We start from the raw sequence: 20,485 nt of genomic DNA on the forward strand, positions 1-20,485 counted from the left end.
ACACCCCGTGGGAGGGTGTGGAGGAAACGCTGGTTCATTAACACCCAGAAAAGGCAAAATCCATGATGTTCTAACAACTCCGCAAGCTACCGAAAGGCAGTTCGATAGAGTCACCGCGTGTTGTGTGGGGTGCGGGGCTGTGGGACCCATCCAGGGGACAGGCCAGGGAGGCGCGTGTGGTGGCCGAGAAGCCGACGGGAGAACGGGGAGGAAGACAGAGCAGGAAATCTTTTCTCTGAGCTCTGGGTCAGCGAACGACAGGCTGGGACAGGGACGGGACGAGGCAGGGACGTGAGCGCATCCGGAGAAAAACGACGCGTTCCCCGAGTCGCCTCCCCCCAGCCTGCGGGCTCCACACCGCGGGGGCGCCGCGCGGGGCCTGGGAGTCAGAGTCCCAGCGGCAGCCGCAGGTCTGAGACCCAGAGACAGACGCAAGCCCCGTGCTGAGGAGGCGGCTGTGCCCTGAGCCTCAAAGGGCCCGGCCCCGCCCAGGAGCCGTGAGCGCGAGAAGGCCGCGGCCACGGGCGCCCGCCCCCCATCCGCCAGCCCCCCCAGGCCACCCCGGGGCCTTTCTCCATGCGGGCTTCCTATGTTCTGGAGACCATGGTCTCTCTGCCCTGGCGGCGCAAGTTGCAGGTGGAGGCGTCCGCTCCTTCGAGGCCATGAGGGGTTCGCTTCCACGCTCTCCCAGCTCTCAGGGGTCTCCTCTGGGCCTCCGTGGCCTGGAGCAGCCTCCGCGCCCCCTGCGCAGTCACCTCACGGCCCGCCCCCCGTGCATGTCTCTGCGGCTGAATGTCTCTTACGATGCCGGCCACGCTGGCTTGGGGCCGCCCTGCTCCGGCAGGCCTGCCTCAGGACTGTCCCCACGGGGCACCGCGTGAGCTGTAGGGCGCCCGTGACTTCGCCTCGCAGCGGACACCCGCGGGGCCCGGGAACAGGCCAGGGCGTCCCGCTGAAGGTGTGTAAAAAGAAGTGAATACTCTCTGTCTCATTTTTACTAAGAAAGAGTGTGAGGCTCGGAGGACCCTTGTCTGGCCTGCCGTGCTGTTCGCGGGCGCCCGGCACCGACCAAGAGGGCCAGGGACCGTGGGGCCTGTGGGTGGTGGTGGCGGGGAGGCCCCAGCTGGCCGGCCGGGGGGTTGTTTCTGAGGGATCAGTGGTCCGGAGCACCGCCCGCGCGTTCCCGTGAGGAGGCTGTGGCCCGGCGGGGACAGTGAGGGTCCAGACTGCCGTCGAGAGCTGGGAGGGACCCGCGCTCGGTGCTGCCAGGCCTCTGCTGTGCTGCAGACCGCGGGCCGCCGGGGTTACTTGCAGGCCGAATGTGTGTGTGAGCCCTGCGCCCCGTTGTTCTGGGTGAGACCGTGAGGAAGCTCACCCAGCACACGGTTGCCGGTGACCATAGCAATACTGCGTCAGCGCCCTCGGCACCTGGAGGTAGGAGACCCAGCCCCACGAACCCGTGGCTCCCACGTGGGGGCGCGAGCGCGGAGGAGGACGGGGACGGATGGCCTGCGGACAGCCTGTGCCGTTGCATGTGCGTCTGAAGCTTCGAAGGCGCAGGGAGTTGTGTGCAGAGCCCGCTGGCGTGGCAGCCCTGACCACCGGCGGAAGCAGACTACGACCGTGCCGCCCCCAGTGAGAGAGCGGCCTCCGCCCAGAGGACGCCTCCTCCAGGACCCCGGGTCTGACTGTGAGGACCATGGCCCCTTCCAGGAAAACCCCGCTCCCCGGAGGCCCAAAGTGGCACAGGCAGCGCCCCTGACAGGCACGCTCCAGAAGGCGCCGCGCTGGCCCAGGGTGGCTGCAGACAGCAGGCCGTCAGCAGAGACTTCCAGAGCCAGAGGGACGACAGTCACTGCGAAGCCACATCCGCAGGTCTGCTCATTCCCAGAAGCCACATAAGCTGCCCACAGAGCCGGCAGATGGGACAGGACTAGGAAACCCACCGCGTGGATCGCGTGGCGCATATCTGGGTGACGGCGATGGCAGTGGAGATGCACGTGGACACTGCAGGTACAGGACGGAGAGAAAGAAGCCTGGTGTCTGTGGTCTTTTGACTTGAAAAGCCATGGCTTCTGTCCTTCCTGTGAGGATCCACAGGATCCCGTGGCCGTCCTGCAGACGTGGTCTAGTCGGGCTTCTGTCCACTCCCCTCCGCATTTACCCCCAGTCCTCCCACGTGCATCCACGGAAGGGGCCACGAAGCCCAGAGCCCTGCTAACTGGCCATGACGCTCCATGGCCTGTGTGCTCCCCCCTCAGACAGGCAGCAGGACAGCCCTCAGTCACCCCCAGGACCTGGCACCTGGCACACCGCAGCGGCTACCTGGCATTCGCCGAATCGGTGAATAGCGCATGCGTCATGGTCAGTGGTGTGTAAGTATGAAGGGTAATTGTCCCTCTGTGACCGTGATACCGTTATGGTAACCGTGACGTTCTCGCCCTCGGAGCGCTCGCTGTGTGTCCGGCACCTTCACGTTCCAGTCACCCCAAGGGGCTCACAGCGGGCCTGTGTCAGGCCCTGAGGCCCGGGAGCTGAGGACCTCGCCCTGGAGATCCACACCCCCCTCAAGGGCACGGGAGAACCCGGCCGAGCTCCCTGCGCCCCAGCAGTGACGAACAGCTCCGTGACCAGTGCCTGGTTTTGCTGGCTCTGCCGGTGGCTGCATCCCTGGCCCACCCACCCCCCCCACCCCCGTCAGACCCCACCTGCCTGAGTGCCAGAAGGGCTGCCAGGAAGAACAATGCGGGTGATTTTACCTTTCAGGTGTCGCTGCAGGAAGCGATTTCCATCTCAGAAGCCAGCAGCCAGCACTTCCTGCCTCCCTGGGGTGCCTGGGGGGAGGGGGCCCTCCCCAGCCTTTGTGGGCAGATCTCTCCAGAACTTTCTCCTGTCCACAGAGATAACATCCCCTCCCCTCCAGTGCTGGGGGTGGGGGGCAGTCAGATTTGTGAACACTGTCTTCCCTTCACGCTGACTTCAGTACAGAGGGGATTTTTGCTGGTTCGTCGTCTTTGACCCCCCAGATTTGCCGTGATTCCATCTACACCGGGTGAGAAGGCAGCTCACGTTATTTGCAGACAAAGAGGGCCCCTGGAAAGCAGTCCTCTTCTGTGTCTGTGGCCACCAGCGAGCGGATTTGGGGAGCTTCCACATGGGAAGGAAGGAATAGATTAGAGCCCCGCCCTGAGGACGAGGGCCCTCGGCTGGGCCACTCCCGGGAACCTTCTGGGGCCCCTGCAGCTCAGGGCGCTGGGCACCCCCGGCGTCCCTTCTCGCCAAGCTCGGCCCTCACACAGCACGTAGGCCCCGTGGGGATCAGGTGCACATTGCGGGCCTATTGCCACAGGCGGGGCATTTCCCCAGGACACGGGCCTGGCTCCCAGCGGGCGGCCATGTGTGCCTTTGGCCCCCAGGCAACCTCACGCGTTTAGGCCTCATTGCTCAGGGCTACGCTGCGCACCACCACCGGCCACCCCAGAGACCTCAAAGTATAGACACCACAACATCGCCCTCCTGAGCCACACGTGGAGATAGTGAGGCAAGGGGGGTTTAGAGTGGGCCCCAAGGAATGAATCTCTAATGTGAAATTCTGGCCGCCACAGCAGGGCACCTCTTGGAACCTGCCGGGCTCTACTTTCTGGGTGGGAGCCCTTCTGTCCCACCAAGCGGCGTGGTGGGACTGCTCACGTCATAGGACCTTCCCCTGGGATGTGATCATTTTCTGCTTGACCTCGGCCCCACGGTAGTTGCCATCCGCCTGTGGAAATCCAGCTAGCTGTCCCGACGTCCTCGGCCGAAGAGGCCTGGGGGCGAGCAGGTGTGTGGACATGGGGCCGTGGGAGAGAGTGCCGGGCAGAGAGGCAGCGGCTGCCAGACCCTGCCCTGCCTCTTCCTGGCCATCATCTCCGAACTGTGATTCATCATCGTTGTGCCTTTGGCTGGGGGTCCGTGGGACAATTAAGTTGGTTGACAAAAGTAAGAACTCGGGGCAGATCTTGATTCATAAGAAGCGTCAGGCGTCAGTACTAGACTGTGTGTTTTAGTGAGATGCAGCGACCCAAAGATTCATCCTTTTCACAGTCATGGAGCCGTCACCACTAACGACGCACAGAAGAGGTCCCTCACCCGGAAACCCCGCGCGCCTTCCGCCACCTCCAGCGCTAATACGCTCACCCGTGTCCTGTTTCTGTAATTGCCCCCCTTCCGGAATGCCCTATACCACGAAGCCCACGTAGACCTTTGAGTGTGGTTTCCTCAACAACCACAACGCATTTGAGACTCACGCATGTTTGCCCATCATTGTTCGTTTCTCCTCACCGGAGCCGCTGCCGGCTTACTCGTTCACCAGCTGACGCAGCGGGGGAGTTACAAATGAAGCCACCGGAAACGTGCGCCTCGAGGTTTGGGGTGAATACGATGTGCCTTTAGTTTAGGGAAACAGCCAGAAGTCTGGCAACTAGGTTTTACCTTATAAGAGACTTGGCAGGCGTGGCGTCCCGCAAGCAACGTGGGAGTGGCCCCAGGTCCCCTTACCCTTGATACTTTCCTCTGTGCTTTGTAGCCAGGCCAGCAGGTGTGCAGCAACCGTACCACCGCCCTGCCCTGCGTTTCCCTGAGGACCCGTGACGCCAGGCATGGTTTCACGTGTTTATTTGCCATCAGAATGGCTTCTTTGGTCGAGTGTCCAAGTATTTGCCCATTTTCCTGAGTTTGTTTTCTTACTGTTGAACTTTGAGATGCATTCACATATTCCCAATACAAGTCTGTTGTCAGATGTGTGATCGGAAAGATTGCCTGCCGGTCTGTGGCTTGCTTTTCATTTGCGGGCCAGTGTTTTTCAGAGATCACACGCTCTTAATATTGGTCAAATCCGATTTATCAAGTTTCAGTTTTGGTGTCAGATATAAGAGGTTTTTGCCTAATTTAAAGTCACAGACATGTTTCTATGTTCTCTTCCATAAGTCTTAAAATTGTGGGCTTTACATTTACGGCTATGATCCGTTTTGAGTTAATTTGTGTATATGGTATAAGGAGGGTTTTTTGGTTTGGTTTGGTTTCTGGCATATGTGACATCCAGTTCCAACACCACTTGTTGCAAAAACTCATCTTTCTCTGTTGAATCGCCCGTGCACGTATGTTGACAGTGAAATTGATCCTCTGTGAGGGGGCCTATTTCTGGACTCTCTTTTGTTCCATTGACTTAGGATTTACTCTTTTTTAGGTATCACATTGTCTTCGCTACAGCATGTTGATTCCAAGATCTGAAATCAGGTAGTGGGAGTCCTCCCGCTTTGCGCTGATTTTCAAAATCGGTTTGGTTGTTCTGGTTTCTTTGTCTTCCCATATACATTTCAAAAACAGCTTGTTAATTTCTGCAGAAGATTTTGTAGGGACGTTGGTTGGAATTGCTACGAATCTATACAGCAGTGGGGCAGGCACTGACTTCTTAACCATAATTAGCCTCGCACTCCGTGGAGGACTCCCCTCTGATTTCTCGCACCAGAGTTTTGTAGTGTTCAGCATAAAGACCTTGCATATGTTTTATTAGGTTTATACATAAATATTTCATAATTCTTGGTGTGATCATAAATGAGACTTAAAATTTTGATATCCAGTTCGTTTCTAGTATATAGAAACGTGATTGTTTCCTACAAGACTCTCTGCCCTCCCTCCTTGCTCAACTCACCCTTCCGTTCCAGAAGCTTTCCAGTAGATTCTTTGGGATTTACTACTTGCTGAATCATATCATCTGTGAATAGGTATTTTTTTTCTTTCCAACACATACACCTTTTATTCGTTTTTCTTGCCTTTCCCCACTAGTTCCTGGACTATGTTGAAGGTTAAGTATGAGTGGTCAGAACCGACATTCTTTCATAAATGAAGTGTATCTATTGCAAGATAGAGAACTTTTTTATACAAAGTCAGACAGCAAAAATTTTAGTCTTTAAGAGCAACACGGCCCCTGTTGCAACTACTTCACTGCGCAGAAGCGGCCCGGCCACACATAAAAGCATCGGTGTGGCTGTGTTCCAGCGAAACTCCTTTCCTAAAACCGGCGCGGACCCGTGTTTGGCCTGTGAGCCATGCTCGCCAGCCCCTGAGCTTTTGAAATGATCAGTTGGTTTCCTTTATCCCGTCCATATGGCCAGTTACGTGTCTTGATTGCTGAATGTTGAACCAGACCTGTATTTCTGAGATGAGGCCATGATGCGATTTCTTTTTTTTATCTTTTGGATTCGATTTGCCAAAATTTAGTCAAGAATTTTTGGATCTATGTTCATGAGTGATGTTGGCCCATAGTTTTTTTTCTTCTCTGGCCTCCTAGAGTGAATTGGGAGATTCCCTTCCCTTCAGTGCTCTAGATCTGTATGTATCAGATGAATATTACTTCTACATAAAATGTCCAACAGGATTTACCGATGAAGACATTAGGGCCTATATTTTCTTTGTGGAAAGGGGTTTTTTTTGTTTGTTTTTTATATATTTCTAGGAGAGAGAGAGACAGCGTGAGCAGGGGAGGGTCAGAGAGAGAGGGAGTCACAGACTGAAACAGGTTCCAGGCTCTGAGCTGGCTGTCAGCACAGAGCCCGACGCGGGGCTCGAACCCACAAACCGTGAGATTGTGACCTGCGTGAAAGTCGGACGCTTAACCGACTAAGCCACCCAGGCGCCCCCTTTGTGGAAAGGGTTTTAAGCACACATTTTATTTCTTCTGGAGATGAAGGGCTGTTTAGTGTGCCCGTATCTTCGTCAGTGAGCCTTGGTGGTTTGTGTCTCTGTGGGGACTTGGCCCATTTCATCTCACCAGCAAGTCAGTCATCACAGTCTCAGCGCCCTTGTCAGGGTCTTGTGCCCGCTCTCACTCTTGGTATCAGCAACTTGTGCCTTTGTTTAAATCCCTGGTGCTCTGATCCATAGTTTATCAGTTTTATTGGTCTGCTCAGAGAACCGGGCTTTCCGTTTCATTTTCCCATGTTGTTTTTCTATTTTTTTAATCATAGTGATTTTTTTCTTTTATTTTTATTATTTTCTTTTCTCTGCATATTTTGAGGTTTCTCTCTCCTTTTTTTAATGACTTGTTAACGTGAATACTTAGGTTGTAGATTCAAGACTTTTCCTCCTTTTTATTGTGAGTGTTTAGTTCCTTTTAATTCTACTTTAATCCCATCCTACACATTTCAGTATGCCGTGTTTTTATTTTTGCCAGTTCAAAATGCCTTATAACTCACCTTTAAAGTCTGTTCTTTTAAATTCATGGACCAACTTCAGCAATTGGGAAGTTGTCTGGCGGCTGGGGCGGGGTGGGGGGGGGGCAGACCCGGGAGGGCGGAGGTCAGGGGCGCCCACCTTGAAGCTCTTCTTGCGTGTCCCTGGCTGCGCTCACATGGGGTTTTGGGAAAACCTCAGGACGGCGACCCGCCGGTTACACTTGGAGGGAGGGGACGGCCACGGGGCTGTGTCCGTGACCGCCTGGAGCCGCACAGGCCGCAGCTCGGGCTCCAGTCCCCGAAGGCCTCGCCTGCCAGCTGTTTCCTGAGAGCTGATGGCTGGAATCGTGACTTGAGGCTTCACCAAATCTTGATCATGGTACTTATTTTTTCCCCACAGGAAAGAAATTAAAAACTGAGCAGCAGAAAAAACTATCAGTTCTGGACAAAATCCTTCAAAACATTGGAAAATCTTCAGGTAAGTGGAGTAAGAGCTAAGTGGGTCCTTGTGCTGGGATGTCCCCTCCATGGAGAGAGGTGCACCCCCCCAGGACTCTCCTCTGCACACCTGCGGGGTGACGTCCACCCCTGCGAGCCCGCTCCCCCGCCCCCCCGGACTCTCTCCCCGCGGCTCCTTCCTGCCCCCACAGCACCTGTGACTGCTGCCCACGGTTGGGGACGCTGGGGGCTGGCTTCACGCCTCTCCAGTCCCTGCACCTGTGGGACAACTCGGGAGGGTCCCAACCGCAGGCGCGTGGAATGAGCAGGGCGCCTAGATTTCTCAGGAAACTGTCTCTCCAAACAGGGAACACTTCCCAGTAGCGGAAGAGGAGGGTGAGGCTCCAAAGAGGGTGGTCAGCAAGGCCATCCGCTCTGAGGAGCCCCCACGGCAGGACACCCCAGACTCGGTGAGACCCCACGGCCCCTCAGGAATAAAGAGCATATATATATGTGCACATACTGTTAACCGTGCTGCGCGAGGAAACGTGTGTTATTCCCGCACTCCCGAGTGGTGCTCATGTGCTCGAATGTTCAGCTAGAGGGCACGTCGGTTTCTCTTCGTCTTTGTCTCTTGTTTTTTAAAAAGAAAACAAATTACTGAGTCTGGGGAAGGAGGCTCGCGAGGCTCCTGTTTCTAACAGGATAAGGCCTGAGGACGCGTCGCTTCTGAGAGTCTGTGAAGTCCCTGCTGTCCCCCTCCCGTGGCAGCGCTCTGCAGAGCACACAGCGTGTACGCCAGACACACGGAACGTCCCCCGTCGGAATGTGTGCCGCGCATGGGGACACGCAGGGCGGCTCTCTGTGGTGCGGGAGGTGAGCTGAGCTGGGGAGGCCTGGCCCACCCGTGGCGTTTGGGGACCAGCCGCAGCATTTCTGACCCAGACCCGTTCTGACTGGACAGGTTACACCCCTGCTTGATGGGGGATGAGGCTGGGCAGGGCTCCTCGGGACAAAGTGTGCTGCCTCCTTTTTGCAGAAGGGCAAGCATATGAACGCTCAGGCCTCAGGCCCTAGAACAGCCCTGGAGGGAGAACTTCCGTCCTGAGGCCTGTGGCGTTAGCAGCAGGCTGGTGCTGGTTCTAGAACACGGACCCATTTTATTAGTGGCTGCTGGCTGCCCACGCTTCTCCAGGGAAACCAAAGTCCTCTCTTCTCTTGCCCCAACGTCACCAAGTCAGCTGAGGCATGGAGGCCCGGGGCACTGGGGCCAGAGGATCGAGGCTTCCATCCTGTCCTGTGGTACTAGCTGAGGACCCTGAGGCAGAGAGGGGACACAGAGTGAGTGGGTGGCAGAGCAGGGCACAGAGGCCCCTGACCCCCGAGCCTTTCCAACCTCGGCACCACCGTTCTGGGGCCCCTCCGTCAGTGTCTCGGGGGTGTGGTTGGTTCTGGGCACATAGTTCTAGTTTTTCTCTTTTGTCGCCTCCACTCGTCCCCACTCACAGGTGTTCGGTGGCTGTCCTGTGGCCACACCGTCCTCGAGGTGCTTGCCCCCGGGGCTGACCTCGATAAGATAAAATACAAAACCATCATCGACCAGGGACCCCCATCCCTGCCCTCAGTCTCCCGGGCCTCCTGATTACAGTGGTTTTCAAAGCTGAAAACTTAAGGATTTACTAGTCTCCTCCCGGTGACGGCTCGCACGTCCAGACCCTCTTCTGCGAGCCACGCGGACGGTGCTGAGAGCAGCCGGGAAGTAGGTTTATGGGCAAAGACATAAACAGCTCACAAATGTCAAGCGATGGCTTGGCTCACAGGCAGGGAGTCCCCGCTGAGTCCAGCGTCCAGCTGGGGAAGAGCTCGTGGGGGGCCGTGACCCTGTGGTGGTGGGAAGCACGTGGGCGTGGGCACCACCCCCCGGGGTGCACGGTGGTCCCCTCCACGTGTTACGGGACAGAGAAAGTTTAAAAACAACTGATTTACTCTATGATTTCAATTTTGGAAATTGCGGCCAAACGTGGATGGTTCTGGTGACCGTTGCCCTGGAAGGTGGGAGGGGTGTGTATTCTGCAGGCACGGGTGCCGGGCCCTACACATCCCCTGTGGGTCCCGTCCTACGGGAGCTGCAGTCAAGGCCCCACGGTGATCGTGAGGGACTTCCTCTTCTAGAGCTGTCAGCTTTTCCTTATATATTTCATAGCTACGTGATTAAACTCAAAGTTCTTTCTGGCAGACTGAAGCCTTTGTTGTGTGACATGTTTCTCTTTATCTGTGTATTTCTTCTTGCCTTGAATCTACTGTTTGGGGGCGCCTGGGTGGCTCATTCAGTTGAGCATCTGACTCTCCATCTTGTGGTCGTGAATTTGAGCCCCATATTGGACTCCACACTGTGCATAGAGCCTGCTTAAAAAAAAATCCGGTCTGGGGCGCCTGGGTGGCTTAGTCGGTTAAGCGTCCGACTTTCAATTGGGTCATGATCTCACGGTTTGTGGGTTCGAGCCCCGCGTCGGGCTCTGTGCTGACTGCCAGTTCAGAGCCTGGAGCCTGTTTCAGTCTGTGACTCCCTCTCTCTCTGACCCTCCCCTGCTCATGCTCTCTCTCTCTCCTAGAAATAAATAAAAAACATAAAAAAAAAAAAATCAGGTCTGTTTGATATAAAAAGACATACTACACTAATTTTCTTTCGGCTGATGTTTGCATGGCACATCATCTTCCATCTTGCACCCTTCACCTTTTCTGTGTATTGTATTTCGTGTATTTGTTTAGGCACTGTAGATAAGGATGTATTTTTTTAATTCCATCTTTTTTATTTTTAATTATTTAATTTGTGAACATTGACTGTAACTAGTGATATACATAGCTGGGTCTGTATCTACTATCTTACTATTTGTTTTCTATTTGTCTCACGTGCCTAAATTTTCTCCTTCATTACCTTAAGTTAATCATGTATTTTTTCATTCCATTTTTCCCTGTATTAGATTGTTAATTATACATCCTTTTAATATTACTTTAATGCTTTGTTAGAAATTACAATATGCATCATAGACTTTTTAAATATTTTAAAAAAATATAATGTTTTATTTATTTCTGAGAGGGAGAGAGACAGTGTGAGCAGGGGAGGGTCAGAGAAGGAAACGCAGAATCTAAAGCAGCTCCAGTGTCTGAGCTGACAGCACAGAACCCGATGTGGGGCTCGAACCCATGAACCGTGAGATCATGAACTGAGCCAAAGTTGGACACTTAACCAACTGAGCCACCCAGGCGCCCCTAAATATTTATTATTTTTGAGAGACAGAGTGCAAGCTGGGGAGGAGCAGAGAGAGAGAGAGCGAGCCTCAGGCAGGCTCCGCACTGTCTGCACAGAGCCCAATGTGGAGCTTGAACTGCTGAACCATGAAATCATGACCTGCACTGAAATCAAGAGTCGGATGCCTAACCAACTGAGCAGCCCAAGCGGCCCTACATCCTAGACTTACTGTAACTGAAAATAAATGAGTACTTCTACTATTTCCTGAGAAATGAAAGGGCAGGAGGTTATTTACTCCCATTTACTAACCATTGTATTGTATTCATCATGAATTTTAATGTTACGTATGTTGTAAATGCCACAGAACATTAGAGTTACAGTTTTATACAGTTAATGTTCACTTAGGGCCACCCATATATTCACCCTTCCCTTTGCTCCTTATTCTGTACTTTTAATGCTTCCAACTGACAGTATGTGCCTATGACTAAAGATTCCCTTTTAGCATTTTAGTGTGGCTCTTATGGGCATCTTACCAGGCTTTTACTTGTCTGGAAATATCTTAATTTTTGAGGACTGTTTTTACTAAATATAGAATTCTGAGTTAGCGAGTTTTCTTTCAGCATTTCCATTGTCTTCTGCTTTCCATAGTCCCCATTGAGAAGTCTGCTGTCTCCTCCTCGTTGCCCCGTTGACAGCGAATGCTCCTCTCCTCGGGCACTGCAAATACTCCCCGTGTGTCTGTGGCTCTCAGCAGGCGGACAGCGATGCGCCCAGACATATTCCACTGCCTGCACTGCAACTGATCCACGTCATAGTGATCTTTGGATCGATGGCTTCGTTTCTTTTTGAGTTTTGAAAAGCTCTAGTCTGTGTTTTCAGATATCGATTCTGAATGTTTTCTTTCTCCCCCCTTCTCCAATTACACATAGTAGATCTTTTTATTGTGTCCCATATGTTTCTTATCATTCTTTGTTTTCTTTGGCTTTTATCCAAATATTTTCTCCTGGCCTATTTCCAGGTAACTCACTCTCTTCTGCTGTGGCTAATCATCTACTTTGTACTAAATTTCAGTCAATGTGTTTTTAATCGTAGAATTTCCATTTGATTCTATTTTATGGATTCCACTTCTCTGTGAAGCTCGCTATCTTTTTTACTGAATTATATTCGTCATATTTTTTATCCGTATTCAGCAACGCCACTGTTGAAGTTATTACCTGGGAGTCTGTTTCTGTTCCCTTTACCCTCAGTATGGCTGGTGCCTTCGGACTGAATGCTGGACACTGTGTGGTGAAACACAGTTCCTTCAGCCCTGGAGTCTGGTCTGAATAAGAACTGATCACTTTGAGTTGTTTTAACACCAGGTTTTAGTCTTTATAGGATCTGGTCTATTTCCACTTTCTCTTATTCTTAATTTTATAGGAGTTCTGATTTAAATCTGAGAGAATCTATAGGGCCTTGAGTTTTATTTTTATCTTATACTATGTGGCTGCTTAAAAGCTCTCCTTGGCTGTTCAGCCTCCTGGCCACCACTTTTGCGCACCTCATCTCTGAACGCACAACTGGGAACTTACAGAATGCTTTGAGGGACACACAGATCCGATGTGTAGACTCACTACACTTCACATGCCTTCTCTCTGGCACCCCAGTCCTGGCTACTTGAGAAGCCCCGAACTCACACGTTTTACCCCCAGCCCCGGGAGAGTATGGGGAGAGACACTTAGCGCCTGATTTCTGTTCTGCTCCTCGGCCTCTCTAATTGTGATAGCAGAAGAATTATGAAATGCTTCACGGGGAAGATGAGTTTAGAGTACAAAGCCCCCATCGGTGACTTGTCCTCTCTGGAATCTTGACCCCAAGCTCTTGGTATGTTTCCAATGTACACAAATTTCAGTTTTTCCAGCGGGATGATAGCTCCACTGCCGACAAGTCCACCTCTTCCAGAAGCAGGCCTCTGGGACACGCAGACTGTCCTGGGCAGGGAGGATAGGAAAGGAAAGAAAAAGTATTACGGGTAAAGATTTATAAGACTTGATAATGTTTATATTTAGGAAAACAACATAAAACAGTGCTCTCTCTTTTAACTTGTGGTCTTTCCGACTGAAAATAGTGCTACCGGCCGCCATGAGGAGATACTGGGAGCTGTTTCCTGGATTGGGGAGTTCCCCTGAATCCTTCACTGTCCCCCCGTCACCGTAGGCCAGTCTGTCCAAGAGCCTCACCCTCTAGACTTGGCATCATGGCTCCAGGGCTTACAGTTGTGTGTTTATCAGACCCCGAGTTAGGTGTGTGTGCTACTGCGTCTGCCAACCTAACGACGTGGGGAAATTAAGGAAAATAGAGGAGAAAAGAGAGTCAAGAACCTATTTGAATTTGACGAGCAGGACTAGTGCATCACTAGTTAACTAGTTGTTAACTAGCAGCGTCCCCTTCGAACTGTGGCAGGAACTCGAGGACGCCGGTGAGGAGCCTTTCTGTCCCGGCGCAAATACAAGTAGATTCCCAGGCACATCTGATCAAAATGCAGTTTCAAGGAATTTTACTGTTATTTAGGTGTCTGCTTTGAGCAGTGTGGGTGTGGATTCTACGTACGGACAGAAAGAACTGATTGAGAAACGCAAGCTGCAGAATGAGCAGTGTGTCGCTTACTAATAGGTGCCCCGAGCCGGAAGCACTGAGGCGAGATTCCGGGTCACGTGAAGGCACAAGTATTTGTGATTCTAGAGCCAAGTTGCAACCCCCTTCCCCCCACCGGCCAGACCCTCAGCCAGCGAGTCTCTCCTGCACACACTCCTTCACCACAAATGTATCGAGGAGTTTCTACTGAGCACCGTGCCGAGGTCGTGGGGACACCACGTCGCCCGGGGCCTGAGCCTCCTCCGTCAGCTGTTCTGTCCCGACCTGCTATTTCGTTTCTAGAGCAGATGCCCTCGCCGTTGACTGTGTCTGTGCAACGCCCAGAGAACCCCCGCCCTCACCCCGCCCCCCCCCGCCCCCTGCCCTCAACCCGTCCACACCCCCCACCCACCCTGTCCCTCCATCTGCAACAAAGTAACGCTCAGCCCTTGAACCACACGCAGTTCGCATTTCAGGCTACGGCCGACCCCTGCTCTTGTGGTCGGTGGTGCCCACATCCGGGCAGTGCCGGCCTGGGGGCGGCCGGACATGGGGTGCAACTCCCTGGGGCCGCAGGGCTGCCTGGGCCGGTTTCCTCCTCCTCACGCGCCCGGGTCGGTCTCTGCGAGCGTAGTTCCCCTGCGGCCCGAGGGGCAGAATGTCGGAGGCTCCGCCATCCCTGCAGGCGCCGGGAGGCCAGCTCTGTCCTCGGACTCCGGCTCCGCAAAGTGAGCTTCCTGGATAAGCAGCGTCCGCTTGGCCTCGGCCTCTGCCGCCACTCCGGAGATTCGGCACGCGTGGGGCGGGGGGGGCACTGCCTCGGGCTGGCACGTCCCTAAAACAGAAACTGGATGAAACGCCGAGAGTCGTCCACTCGCATCTGTGACCAGGGTGTCCCCAGCTCCGTCTGGTGCAGGGGGAGGTGCCTCGGTCACAGGGTCAGCATCAGAGGCCACTGCTGTGCTCAGACCAGCCGCTTTCAATCCAGCGTCTTCCCAGAATCCCACTTCGGAGACCGAGGGACACGCAGTGTCCTCCCGCCCAGCAGGGGCGTAAGTGAGATGAAAACTCAGGCTAAGTAGAGGCAAACAGAAGGGAGCGCCAGGCGAGCCCACACAGCGTCTGCTCTGCAGTTAGACCCGCGTTGGAAAAGCCGCTGCTGTCCGGCCGCCCCCACGAGCCCCCGTGTGCCCCGCGCCGTGGCTCTCCCGCGGGGGGCGTGCCGGTGCGCCGTCCCCTGCTGTCCCAGGCCTCGCAGCTCCAGCGTCCGGTTGGCAGAGCCGAGCCCGCAGGTGACAAAGCAAACACGTCACAGCCCGCGCCCCCAGCCTGACCGGACGGCGCCTGTGTCCGGGTCCGAGGACTCCGTATCAGCACCGACAGCGCCCTCGCTTTGATTACAGGCGTGCGCCTCCCCGGCCCTGGAGTTTATGCCACCGCGTTTTCTAGAAGCCACCCGCCCTACAGGGACGACTCCGCCTCCTGGTGCCACGAGCAATGAAGCAGAAGCATGTGATCCCGGGCACAGTCTCGCTGGAAATAACCCGGTGGCCTTTCCCTCGCGAGTAGGGAGTTGCTGCCTCCGTCCACCCTGGAGGAGGAAACCGGCGCAGGCGGCCCCGCAGCCCCTCCGCCGCTGCGCACGGAAACACTGTCACCGGTGCACGCTCGCCCCGCAGGGAACACACGCATTCACACGCGCAGACCACACGTACGATGCACGTGTGATGAGGCCACGTGTCCCCACGCCCCCTCCCGGCACACCCTGTGTGCCCAGAAGCTCCCGTGTCCCTGCCATGGCCGGTCTCAGACCCGCCCACCCGGCTGCACCCCCCGTGGGGCCGGCGCTCAGGAGCCCATGCGGCCACAACGCGGGCCACGGCCGCACGCAGACAGGCCCAGCTGCTCCTGGATCCACGCCCCGGGGCAAGCTCGGCAGACACCGTCTGTCTGTAAAGGGCCAGACAGAGATGGAGGGCCGTCTGGCCTCTGCTGCAAGTCTGAGGTGGTAGCAGCCGGAGACCTTCCGGAAGGACGGGTGTGGCCGCGTCCAGGGCGCTTTACAAAAGTCAGCTTGGCCCGCGGGCATAGATGGGCTGCTTGGCGCGGCGCCGCCCAGGGGAAGGGCTCGGCGCTGGAGCCGTTCTCCCCGAGGGCCCGTGAGCACTTGAAACGTGGCCAGTGTGAGCGAAGAACTGAAACTTAAATTGTATTTCAGTTAAATTGACGGTAAATGGTCGAGGAGGCCTATCGCGTGGCCGCCACGAGGGAGGCCGAGACCTCGCTAGCCTTTCCACGCGTGGGCAGGGCCGATGTCCCGCGCCACCCTCGCTCCTCGACGCCCCCTTTCGGGCCCAGAGAAGACTCGCTCCTTGTGACAGACATGCCTGTGCAGGATTTTACCAAAAGAGAAAAAAATTCCATTAGAGTCTTTAAGAGGCCAAAAGTCGCAAGCCCAGAAACTACTTTCTTTAAAAAGATGCTATTTTTAAGTGGCCAAATAGACTTGAAAGATATTTGTTAGAAAATGTTCTACAGCTAAAGATCTCGCGCCTGATGTTTTCAACTCAGAACTCACTTCGGCTGAGTCCGCATCTCTGATAACAGTGCTTATGGAGGCGGCTCCGGGCCCCCAGCTCCGGCAGCCAGCACCCTGGGGGCGTCCCACAGCCCCGGGGCCCCCGGCTGGAGCCGACGCCCCTCCGCCACGGGCCACCACGGGGCCTGGCGATGCCACGTCCTGAGCTCACTCCAGGGTTGTTTTTTTAACTCCAAATAGGAGATGGTGGCACTCAGCTCACAGGTGGTTCTAAGAACTGTGATGAAACTTAGGCCGTGATTAATTCAGGCCATGATGAGAAATGGAAATAACCAGCTGGAGGAAGGAGTCGTAATTAACGATGGTACCTGACACCCCCTCCCCATCTCCGGGGGCTGATCTGGGCCACTCGGACGAGCACATCCCTGCCAACAGACCTGTGGGAGCAGCACTGTCGTGAAACCCCGGCAGGCTCCCGCGGCAGCACCCCCGCTGCCCCGCCCTCCCCGCGTCACACACCCCCACTGCTGCACCCTGGTCATCACCCCTTCCCTGATGTCACCCCCACCCCCACGCCACCATCGCTGTCGCCCTGCGAGGGACGCTACCTGTTAGTCAGGGTTCTCCAGACAAACACACACACACAGTGGGATGTGTGTGTGAGAGAATTTTTCAGAAGCTGCCACACCCATCCCGCGGGCTGGCGGGTCTGAGGTGTGCAGGGCCGCAGGCAGGCTGGACACCGGGAAGGGTACGGAACGGTCCACCCGAGAGGCCGTCTGGAGGCAGAATCCCTCTTATTTAGGACTCAGGGTTTTTCTTAAGGGTTCGATGGAACGGCACGGCCCACCCGCACCAGGGAGAGTGACCTGCTCGCCCAGACCCTCCGACTCCCTCGTCATTCTCACAGAAGTGTCTTCACAGCCACACCCTGCCCGGTGCTGGGCCAGAAGTCTGTCCACGGCCCAGGCACTGAGCCGCCATCACCCCAGAACAGATGGGGCGGGGAGGTGCCGTGGCCCTGGCTGGGGACGGTGGCCCAGGGGCGGCGCCAGGGGCTTGGCTCGGCCAGGACCTCAATCTCTGTCCTGCACTGCCTCTCCGTGGCCCGTCCCAGAATGACAGCCGCCCCGCCCTCCACAGTTCAGCTCCGCACGGAGTCACCCCAGCCCAGGACTTGGCCAGCGGGGACAGTGTGGCCGGGGGCTTGTCCTCCTCTGGAAGCCCCCAGCCCCAGCGCCTCCCGCCTCCACCGGCAGCCTCGCAGCAGAGACCTCCTCGCGGGAGCGGGGCCAGCGGGGACCTGCCTGTCTGTGGACGTCGGGCCTGGACGGCACAGCCCCAGGCACCACGGCCGCGACACCGGGCACAGCGACCAGGGAGGAGGTGTTAGGGGACTGTGGGGCCTGGAGTCAGAGCAGGTGTGAGGCCCTGCGCCGGCTCAGGCCCCACATGACCGCGCACAGGGCCTACCCCGCGTAGGCCTTGAACTCCCCATCTGCAAAATGGGCAGCGGTAAGACGGTCGGGATTGTTGCGGGCGTTCAGCCTGAGTCTGGAGCGTAGAATCCGGCTCGGCAGATGGAGTCACGGCCGTTCTCGATTCTGGAGTGGATACAGGTGTCCCGCGGAGAGCATCCGAACCTCTGGTGACCTGTGGTGCCATCCTCATCCCCCAAAAGGCTGTCAGCCTGGAGGGGGCCCCCGAAGGCCCCGTAAAGGTCAGACCACCCAGGGCGGCCTTGGTGGCATGCTGGATGCCCGCTCCCTGCCCTGCCCCACCCTCCGGGGGGTCTCAGAGGGCATCACAGAGCCGATGCCGACAGCAAAGCCCATGGGGGGCTTGGGGCCTGGCCCCTTCCCCCGCTGCCACCCTCCCTGTTCGCATGGGGCCACCCGGCAGGGTTGGCTTTCAGCTGTCCGTGAAGGGCTCCGCGGCCACAGGTGGGACCCAGACTGCTCCTCCGGGAGGGGGAGGGGCTCCGTCTCCCTGCCCCCCCGCTGGGGAGGGGGCGGGGGCTGCAGGGCACCAGCAGCTGGAACTGAGGAGCTGTCCGGGGCACCGCGTGCTCGCCGTCACTCCGGGCAGCCAGGGTCACTTGGTGGCTGGCATGCAGCCGCCCGCCATCCGGGAGGACTTTTTCTTCAACTAAATTGAACTGAATTCAGTCCTCCAAGAGGTGACATAATGGGACTGGTCATCAGGGAGGGGACATGTCCACTCGGGCCCCAGGGGTCTGCCGGAGCGGCCAGAGCTGGTGAGCACACCTGCACCAGGGGCGTGGCCTGGGGCCTCAGCGGGTCACACGCGCTGTGGCCGAGGCGACACCGTCCCTTCACATCCCGCCCTCCAGCTGTTCTTGCGCACCCAGGGGACGCTGGCCGGAAACCGTGAAAGGCCAGGTTTGCCTCTTCCTTCTTTCCCCGACCCCCGGGCGCTCCAATAACACTTGCTTCTGAGGAAAGCAACCGCCCGGGCAACAAAATAGCGGCCTGTGTGATGGGCTGAGTCCTGCTAATAAAATGTAATGGAGGCGCACGGGGGTCCTGCAAGGGTCCGGGGGAGCACGGGGCGTCCGCAGGGGGGGAGTCAGCACGAGGTGTCTCTCGGGGGTGGGGCAAGTGTCTTCGTGATCACAGGACTGGGCAGTTTGTCACCAGGGAGCCGAGCCGTCAGCAGTTGTGAATTGTAGTTGAATGACTTAAAATACTTTTAAAAATACCCTTTGAAATACAGTATTTCCATTTTTGCTCTTCATTCTCCATCGGGCGGGGGTCTCACGCCCCCAGTTCAGTGTGGCTCAGGGCATTGCTTACCCTTAGCGCTTTTATCCCCTTCCTCCGCCTCCTCCAGATCTGAACGCCACGTGGTCACCGCCTCCAGGGCACCCGCCGGACCACAGCGGGCTGCTGCCTCGGGGTGCGCGCCATGGGCCGAGAAGAATGCCTTCGGGGCTCAAGGCCCCGGCTGGACTGGGGGGGCAGGGGCCCCCCAATCCCCTTCCCGGCCGTGGCCTCCCTGCTCCTTCAATGGCTCCTCACTGGCAGGACATGGAAAGCGCTGGGACGTCCCTGCCACTGTCAGGCCACTAACAGGCCGTGGCTTCTGTCACCTCCACTGCTCACTCACCGAGGGGGGGCCTCTGGCCCGTGAACCCTGCCCCCACCGCGCCAGAGAGCTGAGGTGGGCCCTTCTCCGGGGCAGCTTTCAGACGGGACCCCAGCCCCAGGCACAGCCTGGCCCCACCCCCGCCTTCCCCCCCCCCTGCAGGCATAGCCGGGCCCCGCCCCCACCCCCGCCGTCCCCCCTCCCCCCTGCAGGTGCCTCCTGACCCAGAGAGCCCTGGGCCTGGCGGCCGCTCCTCCAAACCTATTCTGCTCGGGGTCACCAGGCTGTCACCACCCGCTCCCTCTTGCTACAATCACTGCACGTGCTGCCCACACCTTCGGTTGGCCTGGAGTCCCCCACAGGGGCCTGGGTCTTACTCATCCCTGCTCCCCTCACAAGCCCAGCACAGGAGCCCGGATTTGAATTCTGGATATATCTGTGACTTTTGGATGAGTTCTCAAGTGTCTGCCGAGCTCAGCTTTTTTTTTTTATACATAAAATAAAAATTAGTGAATTATAAAAGTAGATACTAGCTGATTTGTTGATTGACGGTCGCAGTTCTGAGCTAGTCCTTCAGGAAAGGCGACCCACGGAGCTCGGCCTTCCGGAGCGCTGGCCCCCCCGGACTCCGGGCGTAGCTCAGCAGGCAACGCCGGCCATAGGCTCTGGGGCAGCAACGTCTCCCTAATGTCCCCCTGGCCTCTGCTTCCCCGACGGGAGCGCCCTGCCCACCTCCCCCCACCCCCGGGCCTGGGCACCCTGTGGTCTCGGGCCTCACCCCTGAGACCAGCACCTACGCATCCCTTCGGGGACACGAGAGAGCCCGGCAGCCGCAGAGCTCGGCTCAGCGCAGAGGGGACGGTCACTACTTCAGTCTGGTCTCCCTCCTGGCCTGCACCTCCTGCGCCCGAGGGTCCTGCGGAAGACGCACCCGTTTCCTCGAGAAATGAGCTTAAAGGGACAAATTGAGTTTTGCCAACCTGGTTCTTCAATACTTGATAGTATGTTGACGAAGCTCCCGCAAGCCTCACTCTATTTTTAAGCCCTCAATTGATGCCTTTCAGTGGGATCTCGTTCCGCTAACCGTGCTGTGCATGTTCAGCTGAGGGGCAACGCCTTCCGTGGCACCTGGGGTGTGTTTGGGAGCCCTCCCTCCATCACAGAGTCACAGCCGATTTCGTCGTTTTTGTCGTGCCGGAGAGACTACAGTGAAACCTCTAGCGAAGGGACACACGAGGAAGGACCTCGCACGATGCTGACCAGAGCGATCCGCTGACCGGCCGCGTCCCTTCCGCTTTAGAATTCAGGAGCAGGGCCACCCGTGGT

Source organism: Hyaena hyaena, unplaced genomic scaffold, assembly GCF_003009895.1.
Source record: "Hyaena hyaena isolate Hyena2069 unplaced genomic scaffold, ASM300989v1 scaffold_22, whole genome shotgun sequence".
In the NCBI taxonomy this organism is placed as follows: domain Eukaryota; kingdom Metazoa; phylum Chordata; class Mammalia; order Carnivora; family Hyaenidae; genus Hyaena; species Hyaena hyaena.